Genomic DNA, 11677 nt, shown 5'->3' with positions numbered 1-11677 from the left:
TACTGAAAGAATATATTTCAGAAAGTTTAGTATTTTCTAGTCTATGATATTAATATCAATATTTTTTATTCAATCAAACGCCACTTTGACTTATCAATATGTGAGAGTTTGTACGTAACTCAAGTTCATGATATCTTGGGTGGTAGTAATTGAATAACATGAAGGTATTGGAATATTATTTCATAGAATTCGCGTGCCCAGTGGGGTATGATTAAATCCCTAAGGGGTGATCCCCAAGAGGTGTTTGAAAAAGGAATTTATTATTCAGAAAACTGCGCAGTTGGAATTTATTCCACGAATAATAAATAAAGTTTCAAACTAGAAAAACTCTTTGGATAATTAATTTAATTCTAGTCACATAGCAGACAAAAGAATTAAATTGACGGATCAAGATAATCTTAAACGCGAGAAATATTATAAAATAAAATGGACCCAAGTTATTTGTAATTTGGTGATTTAAGTGGGAGTGCAATATTATTCTTTAGTGGAACAAAATAATATCCCATTGATAATATATTAAATCATGGGTCATTTGATTTAATTAGTTAATTATCTAATGGGTGAGCCCAACACTTAAGTCATTCCATGGATCCCCTTACTAGCCCAATAAGGTCCACTATAAATAATGAATGAAATGGAAACCCTAGCACACAATCCAAGACAACACAAAACCCTAACCCTAGGAGGCAAATCGGTGCCTCCCACTTCTCTCTCACTTGGTCTCGATTTTCGTGCCTAGCACGTGGGAGAATTAGGGTTTTGATTATTGTTCTTGATCTATCATAATTCATAGGATTAGATCTAGACAATTTGGTGTTTGTATTGGGTTTCCCTAGATCCATTCAAAGTTATTTAATTGATAATCTAAGATCCGCCCACACGGATGGAGAATTAAGGACAAGGGAATAGTACGGAAGATTCGTGGTCGATAAACCAAGGATCTCCGGGTGGTGCAGCTAGCAACGTCAATCCAATGATGGATTATGAGGTAACAATCGAATCTACATCAAATATGCATGATTATGTGTTTATTTGATGTTATATCTATAGATCTATGTTTATTGCATGAAATTGGAGTCGACTGCATAATCACCAAAATAGATCCGTTAAGGACCTGTTTGTTTTCCGTGTCTTCCGCTGCGGTAGTCCCAACAATTGGTATCAGAGCCAATTTTTAGGCTCTAATTATGTATTTTAATTAATTGAATTTTTTGAAAATTGTAGTGTAAAAACTTGGGATTTTCAAAAATAATGCAATGTGTGTTGGATCTATGTTTTTCTTGATTTTATTTTTGGATCTATGATATGTTGTTCTAAATCGATGATTGAATATTGAGATTATTGGATTTAAATCCTAAGATCTACAAAATATTCTAGATCTATGATGAACAACATTAGATATATATATTCTAAGTAATATATACTAGATTATATGTTTGTTGATTACATATATGTATGTGTTTAAGTGAATATATATTTTTGAAAACGAATAAATAAACGCAAGGGATTAAACCTAGATGTGTTCTAGAACCGGGCTGCCTTCGTCAGGGATCCGAGATCCAGATCTGGTGAGAAAAAGGCGGCGGCGGCGGCGGCTGGTCGGAGATGTCAGCGGGCAGCAGCTCCGGCAGCGACTGCATTGTCTTCGGACAGCAGCGCCGGGCAGCGGCTGCAGAGCCGCGTGACAGCAGCGAGCGAGAGGTTGGACGGCAGCAACTATGCAGTCAGAGCAACTCCTTCACGTTGGCGTTGAAGAGACGGCAGCCGTAGATCCTTGCTGATCCAGTCACGGCTGCAGCGTCTTCAGGAAGTCAGCGGGAAAGACGTCGTCTCCGGGCAGTTGTCTGATCGGACAAGGCAACGGACAGCAGCAACGCCCAGCAGCTGCGTCGCCTTTAGGCGACGGCGGAGGAGATGTCCTTGTTGGACAGCAGCTTCTTCTCCGGGCAGCAAAGACGCTCGTGGGCAGTAACGCTGCAGTAGCAGCGGCGTCTGCAGACGCCGGAATTCCTCGTTGCTGGACAGCGGCGGCTGGTCCTGTGGGAGCACGGCAGCGGCGACGCTGCAGTGGCTGCAGCGCCGGCAGACGTGGGAGTCGGCAGAGGCTAGACGCGGCAGCAGCGGCTGCTGCGTGGCCCGTGAAGGCCCAAACCCTAATTAGGGTTTTGGGTTGCATCGTCGCGTCGTCTCATTTTTCGTTTTCATGTTTTCGTTTATTAGCGCACAAGTTATTTATAATTGTGGTTTAAAATCCTAAACCTAGAATAATTAAATATCTGGTGGGAATTAGAATGATTTTGCAATTAAGTTAAGATTCTAATTTAAAAGAGAATAATTGCCTTCTTTAATATTGCCAATTGAATAATTAGGCCAAATAAATTGATTTAATTTGTTAATTAGTTGATTTTGATGGATTCTTTCCATCTAGATAATATCATGATAATTAACATAAGGAAATTCAATATTTGTTTAATCTAATTTTTGGCTCTTCCATAATCGGATGGAATTTTTAAAGAATATTCTCACTATATGCTTTCATGTTTTATTTTAAGGTTTAATTGAAATAGTCTTTATTTTATTGGTGTGTTGTGGAATTATTTCCTAGATATATACCTAAGGAAAAGACATGAATTTTTCAATTGTTTTAAACCTTTAAAATTTTTGAAAATTGTACTAGTAATAATTGGATGGATTTTAATTGGAATCTAATTCCTAGTTTGAATTTTGTCTTTAATATGATGTAGGTGAATTTTATTTCATCTAGATAACATCGGTTTAATTAAAGAAGTGAAAAATTCATTCGGCATTAACATGCTACTTAAATCCTAAATTATTAAAGTGTTAAATGATTAATTGGATTTTAATTGGAATTCAATTCCTAGTTTAATTTAAATTTTATCTTTAATTTTGATGAAGGTGAATTTGTTTCATCTAGATAACATCAAATGTGATTTAAAGGTATGAAAATTCATAGAGCATTAATTTTGCTATTAAAATCCTTAATTATTTATTAAGTTGAATTTTGTCTTTAATTTTGATGAAGGTGAATTTTATTTCATCTAGAAAATATCATTTTGAATTAAAGATGTGATAAGGTTCTTCTTGTCATGTGATTTTATGAAAGCTATGAGAAATTTAGTTCTCAAATTTAATTGGTGTGTTTTAAATGGATTTAGTCTTAATTGGATAAATGCTGATTTATATATCCAAGTGGGCATTTAAAATTAAGACCTAGCTAATCTTTTATGATATACACCTAGACATTAATTTTAGGATAAGGATGGATTAATTCTATCTAAGTACATCCTAATAGTATTAAAAGGTAACTCTAATAATCAAGATACGTTATTTTAACTAATAATGTATGATTGTTTAAGATTAGACTTAATGTCTAGATAATCTTGTTTATGTGAAGATAGAATTTTAATTCTATCTATTTATTTTAGATGCTTAATCAAATGATCAAGTTTCGTAATTATGTTTATGTGAACCTTTTGTAAATGTGTTTACATGTTTTATTGATGATTGATGGATATTTAATTTGAGTTATGATTTTATTTGTTAAAATCTATGTACTTATTGCCTTGCATGCATAGCTAGTACATGTTTAATTATTCTTTGAATGTGGATACCTGCCTTATCTGCTTAAGTGATAATTAAACTATTAAAACCACCAACAAGAAAATATGAAGCGATAATTACAACACGTTTGTATATGACCTCCATAAAATTGGTCTTAGTGCGAAGTAGTGACCGGCCTGTCTTTACAGGAGGAACATTACCAGTTCGTAAGTTTGGACTTCTCTAGATAAAGGTTATTAAAATCATAAAATTAGTATTTTTCAGTAATATCGCGACTGGTCTTTACCGGAGCAATATTGCTGCGAAATTATAACGATTGTATTTTAATAATGCTTAGAGGGAGCTATAGGAGGAGGTTCTTGTCCGGTTTGACCTTTCTTTAGAGGAGTTCACGCACAAGTAAAGAATCCTTAGTGCTTAATTTTATGGTTATACGCTTTAGCATTGTTAGTCAGCCATGCCATTCTTATGGTCTCTGGACTATCTGTCGACATTGTGGCCAGTAAAAATAATGGATTTCTTGCATGAATATGACACGACTTCCTAGTAGAAGAACGTTCGTGCTTGTTTTTTGTGGATGTAAAATTGATGAATTGTTTTGTGGTTATTTGCAATTCTTTGAAATTTTACATGTTTATATTATTGGTATTTATTCTCAGCTTGAACGAAAGATGTTTACTACTTGGGAAGTTTATAGTGCGATCCTTAAATCGAAGGAACACGATTCTGATTATTATTTGGATTGGAAAAGGATACTTGACATTGATCAGTTGGCTATCGATTTGAGGTTGGTCCTCACTAAGGATCGCCCCTCTGCTTATTACATATCAGACAAGGAAAAGGATGCTTGTGATCGATGGGATACCGCGAGCGGTCATGTCAAGTGGTTTTTGTTGGCCTCGGTCGGCAATGCTCTTGGCAGGATTGACAAGCCCGGCAGGTCATTGATTGAAGAACCTAAATGGTTTGATGAAATGTCCACCAAGTGTCTCATGAGATCGGTGGTGAACATTTTGAGAAGAACGGTCTTGAAGGAGAACCAAAACATTAACGACTATGTCGTGGAAATGATTGACAGTTTTGATAGACTCGAGGCGTTGGGTGGGAAAATAGGCCCAGAAACCCAACAACTCATGATTCTCGACGGACTTCCAAAGAGCTATGAGAAAGTAAAGAAAGAGATAATGGACAAGCTTTGACCAACATCTCTTCTAGTACTCTCTAGCAAGCTCATTGAGGCACAAGTCCAGATAAGGAAGATGGAGGGTGGGATGGTCAATAACTCCACTGACCTAAGACGAAAGTCTGACATGGCAGAGAGTTCGAGCCAACCCAATGTGATTAGGAGGAAGACATGATCTTAATCTAGCTATGAAATTTATGTTTTGAACAATGAAAGTCTTATTTTGCTTTATTTACATTGTCGAATTTTTGAGGATTTTTGATACTTGTACATTGTTTGGTTTTGATATCATATGGACTATTGATGTGGAATTTTATTCCTAGACTATCCATTGTGTTTTTGGATTATCGATGTCATTTTATAATGCTTGCATTATTAGATAAATGAAGTTTTGATTATCCAATTATTTATGACATCAAATATAACATGGTTAATATCAAAATGTTTACTTGTGATTAAATTTGTTGATTCAATTATTATGAAGTTTTCTTCTAGAAATATTGATTATTAAGTTTCTTTAATACCTAAGTCTTTTGAACCATTGTTTTGTTGATGAGTCAATAGAACATTAATGTTCAACATGGATTCAATACAAAATAAAATGATCTTATCATCGCGTTTGTTCAAATAAAAGTGTAAGAAAAATCATCACAATAATTGATTACAAGACAAGTAAATTAAATTCAACTAGAAACAAGATAAGTATTTGTTATAAATACTAGAAGTTCTTGTATAGTAAATATAGTATGCACATTAAATTTGTTTTAATGTTCCAAGCCTAGAGTTGACTATTTGACTAGTTATTGTTTTATTTATTTTGTTGTGAAAGTGATAATTAAAATAATGGGAGCTTTTCTTAAATGAATGATTAAATTCTAAGTGTTTAATAAGAGCTTCATAGCTCATTTTATTAAACTAGGATGAATTTAACTCCAAGCACTGTTTAAATTGTTATAATAGCCTTAGAGAATATTGAGACTGGTATTTTTCTACTTTTAAAAGTGGGAGCTAAATTTGTCTCATAGAATATTCATAAATGGAATTAAGGTAATGTTTGATAGAGTTAAAAGGGTTCACACCCTAGAATGAAAGAAGTGATGAATTGCACACTTTCTAAGACTCTAATAACATTAAAAGACATTTCCAAGTTAGCTATTAAAATTAGAATTGCTTTTGGATTTCCAAAGAAAGTATTTCTAAAGATCACAACAAATGGTTAAATAAATGAACTCTTGGAATTTATGACTATAAAACAAAGAATGCAATCATTCGGTTTTATTTTGTCATAAGGACTAATTTCCAATTAGTCATTGTGATGAGGTAATTATGTTCATACATAAATTTACATCACAAATTATATAGCAAGGTTAATACCAAGTTAAGTTGGTATTGCATAATTAAAGTTTTGGGAATCATATTCGAAATGATTAAAACTTTATATATTGCTATAGGTATTCTACTTTAATTAGTAAAAATTCAGAAGGATCAAAATAATGGATTTTGATAGAGGAATATGTATAAGTGCACTTGAGAAAGACACATAAAATTATTCCACTGGATCAAATGGCCTAGAATTAAGGTTATAAATTACAAGTATATATTTTCGTTTTATGTAGTCTAGCAAACTATGTTGGTAGATTCTTTTAAAGAATTATAGTTTTGAGTACATAGTGGCCAAAGCCTGCTTTGAGTATAAGTGGGAGAAAATGTGTGTGAATGTGTAGCACAAGGCCAATAAAGCGGTTGGTATACTCGAAAGCATTCTTTGAGTATAAGTGGGAGATTGTTGGGGTTTGTATACTAAAAGATGCTTCGAGCGTACATGCCTTTGTACAGTCAGCTTGTGCATGTATACGAGAAACGCCACGTCCACTTGTTTACCTATTTATGAGAATAGATAATATAATATAATGGTTTATTATTGAAATATAATAAACAAGTCTAAGGCTTTTTACTAAGAAGGTCAAGTAGGGAACTTCGATGAATCTCCTCATGAGTTTTCCAGTAGGGGACTTGGCCAAATTTAATAAGAAGAAAAACGTATTCACAACCTAGATAGGCTTTGGCTACCTATTGGTACGGTTGTGGTGTTTGTGATAATTCTCTCATACCTAAGAAGAGATTAGTAACACCGGTGTGGTAAAACACTGAAATGATCTAATCCGAAATGTATTCTTTATTGCTTTCTACTGAAAGAATATATTTCAGAAAGTTTAGTATTTTCTAGTCTATGATATTAATATCAATATTTTTTATTCAATCAAACTCCACTTTGACTTATCAATATGTGAGAGTTTGTACGTAACTCAAGTTCATGATATCTTGGGTGGTAGTAATTGAATAACATGAAGGTATTGAAATATTATTTCATAGAATTCGCGTGCCCAGTGTGGTATGATTAAATCCCTAAGGGGTGATCCCCAAGAGGTGTTTGAAAAAGGAATTTATTATTCAGAAAACTGCGCAGTTGGAATTTATTCCACGAATAATAAATAAAGTTTCAAACTAGAAAACCTCTTTGGAGAATTAATTTAATTCTAGTCACATAGCAGACAAAAGAATTAAATTGACGGATCAAGATAATCTTAAACGCGAGAAATATTATAAAATAAAATGGACCCAAGTTATTTGTAATTTGGTGATTTAAGTGGGAGTGCAATATTATTCTTTAGTGGAACAAAATAATATTCCATTGATAATATATTAAATCATGGGTCATTTGATTTAATTAGTTAATTATCTAATGGGTGAGCCCAACACTTAAGTCATTCCATGGATCCCCTTACTAGCCCAATAAGGTCCACTATAAATAATGAATGAAATGGAAACCCTAGCACACAATCCAAGACAACACAAAACCCTAACCCTAGGAGGCAAATCGGTGCCTCCCACTTCTCTCTCACTTGGTCTCGATTTTCGTGCCTAGCACGTGGGAGAATTAGGGTTTTGATTATTGTTCTTGATCTATCATAATTCATAGGATTAGATCTAGACAATTTGGTGTTTGTATTGGGTTTCCCTAGATCCATTCAAAGTTATTTAATTGATAATCTAAGATCCGCCCACACGGATGGAGAATTAAGGACAAGGGAATAGTACGGAAGATTCGTGGTCGATAAACCAAGGATCTCCGGGTGGTGCAGCTAGCAACGTCAATCCAATGATGGATTATGAGGTAACAATCGAATCTACATCAAATATGCATGATTATGTGTTTATTTGATGTTATATCTATAGATCTATGTTTATTGCATGAAATTGGAGTCGACTGCATAATCACCAAAATAGATCCGTTAAGGACCTGTTTGTTATCCGTGTCTTCCGCTGCGGTAGTCCCAACACAGAGGACGAGTATTAATCGCAAGATTGAAGACGAGGTCTCCAATCCGCTCAATTCTATTTTAGTTTTATTCTTGTTCAAACAATGTTTTTGAATATTTCTTTGAATATTTCTTTGACTTTTGTGATGAACATGAGTAGCTAAATCCTTCGTAGAGTTCTAACGGGGAGATACAATGATTCTTATGTTTAATTGATTTCCTTTTTCTATGCCTTGGCTCATGTGGTTATTTTGACTTCTCTTGTGCTTATACATTTATTTGATTGATCACCTTATAAATGCATGTGGATTTTACTACAATACTCGGGAGATGAGTAGTTTAATTTGAAAGAAGAGAAGTTGACGTCTTTGCCAATATAATCGAAAGATTTGAGCCTTTTAATGAAGCTAAGTATCTTAGGAGCTTATAGGAGTTGTTACCTTAGTTCTATGAAGGACACTTTGGTTCTAGGTGGCAATCTACAAATTATATGCTTTGAGAAAAGATATAGTTTTACCTTAGTGATAGCTTAATAATCCTTGAGACCCTTTGTTGGCATAGTTAGGAAGTTAGTTGAGCATATGATAGTTGTTATCAATCCTGTAGGATTCTACCCTTCCCATCCTTGATCTACATCCGTTTTCTCTTATTTGCTTTTAGTTCTCTAGTTGTTTTTAATTGATTTTACCTTGCTTTTAAGTAGATTTAGAAAACCAAAACTTTCTGATTCATCTAGATAGTAGTTGAGGTTGGTTCGTGGTAATTAGGTTGACACTGATAGTCTATGTGGATACGATACTCTTTGCTTACTATTTGCTACATTAGCCCCGTACACTGCGGGTATACTTGTGTTAAAAATAAGTTGAGTCACCAAGAAGTCATACCATTAGATACTTGTGAACTTAGAAAATCAACATTTGTACCTAAGATTATAAAGAGTCATGTCGTAGTGGAAGACTCAGTTTTAGATCGACTTGAATCTAATCCCTGTAACTACAAGGATGCATAGACTCATTCAGATAATCATTCTTGATAAAATGATAGATTCTCAATAATAATCTAAGATAGACAAGAATGTTTGCAAGACTTGCGATACTACCCATAGACTATTTTATCCAGTGGGTGCTAGTGGATCTGCAAGTGTAAATATGGATCTTAAAAGGCTAAAATAATGGCTAAAGGGTTACACCTTGAGAGAATCATATTCTTGCCTGCCATTCTGCCTAAGTCGATTTGTATCACATTGTCTATTGTAGCCTACATTTTAGGGTGTATGCATTATGATTGTCAAGACAGTTCTGTTTGGTAGAAGTCTTGAGGAGATTACCTGCATGGAACATCTTAATGGTTATGTGCTACAAGTACAAGAAAATTGAAAGTGCACTATATTTGGTATTCTTGGCACTCTACGATGATGACATCTATAAAAGTAGATAGACAACAAAGAGTGTTATCTAGCGTAGGAAACTGGTCGTCTACCCAGTTTAAGGATGATGGATTTAGGATAAACTAGTTACATTCTAAGAATCTAAGTTATTAGATTGCTAGAAAAAGAATGTTAAGTTATTTTAAAGAATCCTACATCTACATCATACTTAGACACTTTAGCATTGAAAATTCCAAGAAAAGATTTCACTTCTCTAGATAGAATTATCTTGTCTCTAGCCAAGTGTTTTTCAACACTAAATGAGATAAAGAGGAATGAGACAAGTTCCGTAGTTGTAAGTCTCATGTATGCTATGGATGTGTATTAAGTTAGATATTAGCTTTGCCATGGCATAGAAGCTTGATATCAATTTAACTATGGCCAAGGACATTGGATTAGGTAAAGAATATACTATAGTACTTGAAGAAGACTAAACGATATGTTCTAGTTTACCAGACATCTATGTTATTTCCTTAAGGTTACATCGACTCGATTTTATTATTGATCGGTGATCGAGTCATTCTCTGACTATGTGTTCACTTTAGGAGTTGAATACTGAGACATGAAGGAGTGTGATCAAATCATAGACTTTATCATGAAAATTACAAGTGTGGTTTCGTTGGAAACTACTAAGGTAGTTATTCGTCTTGGTAACTTCCTAATAGCTTTGACCGTAATATTCTAGGCATGTGTCTAACTCGAGGGAAACATGATCTGATAAAGCTAAGCAATCACATAGAGAGGGAGTATGAAATTGATTAAGGATTAAGTGCGCAACAAGACATTATGGTTACTAAGATATCATCAGAGAACAACCAGGAAGAATTTTTTTCACAAAATACCTGTATGGCAACATGTTTTACACATGAGGTGAAAAGTATGGTAGTTCGATGTATCATGGTCCGAGACCTGCTTAGAGTATAAGTGGGAGAGTTTTGGCAGTGGGTATACTCGAAAGCATGATTTTGAGTATAAGTGGGAGATTGTTAGGATCGGTATATGATACGCTAGGATTTTGCACTATTTTAAGGCCATTATTTGGTCCGTTTTTTATGTCAAAGTCACTTTACATGTCGATTATTTGCATATTTTATCTATTTTGGTATTTTGAAGTGTTTTGTGAGAAATGTACATATTTGAGCCGAAAAAGGGAGTCAAAACGCAAAGTTTGGAAATCTGGAGTCCGGACGGCGACCGACGACCGCCGGCGCCCGGAGGTCAGTGTTATGCAGCAGCCCGCATTGGAAATTTATGCTTGGAAAAGAGTCTCGCCCAGCGACCGCCGGAAGTCATGCGGCGGTCCGCCGCCGAAAGGACAGTCTCTGGACTACAACGTGGCGACCGCCGGCCAAGGTGCGGCGGCCCGCCGGAGAAAGGCGGCGAATCCGACTTGACCTAGATCTGCTCCAAGATTTACCATCATATTTTGAAGATCTTTTCCTTCTACAAGGAGGATTGGCTTTCCCTATAAATAGAACCTCAAGGTGTTGAAGAAGGATTTCAAGAACATCAAGAACGCAAAGATTCAACCTACGAGTTTTATTTGCTTTAGTTTTATGTTCAAATTGTTTTCCCTTCAATCTATGTGTTTAGCTTATTTCACTATGTGTAACTAAACTTATAGGATTCTAGGGATGTGTTAGTAACGACTTTGGTTATAATTCCAGGTTTCTATTAATATCCGTTTTGTTTTTACTTTGTTTCTTCCCTAAGTAATTCTGATGCTGCATGATTGAGTGACACAATTATGTATGATTTAATATAGCTTGCTTCATAACTGTGAGAGAGTTCTAGAGTTAGATCCACTTAGTAGACGCACAGTTAGCTTCCCTTAAAACGGCACTATTAATTGAGAGTGATGACTTTTCAAGGGTCTTAGGAGCTTTATGGAGTTACGTGTTTGGATTGACAACCCTAATCTTGTAATCAACGTTTTCATCGCATGAGCATAAGCTAGGTGACTCGTCCTATCAAAGTAATAACCGTGGTAGGGTATTGTAGTTTGGAATTTGTATAACCATAACTGTAAACGCACATCCCTGGAATTCCCTTATCTCTATCATTTATCTCTGTGTTTTATTTGCATTTAGTTGTTATTTTACTTTCTATTGCTTTCAGTTTTCAAAAAGTTTTCAAAATTCTCTTTTTTCTCCAAATAGTAATTGA

Source organism: Salvia hispanica, chromosome 2, assembly GCF_029641045.1.
Source record: "Salvia hispanica isolate PSC_SH4W2 chromosome 2, Shi_PSC_v1, whole genome shotgun sequence".
NCBI lineage: Eukaryota > Viridiplantae > Streptophyta > Magnoliopsida > Lamiales > Lamiaceae > Salvia > Salvia hispanica.
Note: the sequence above shows the minus strand (reverse complement) of the source record.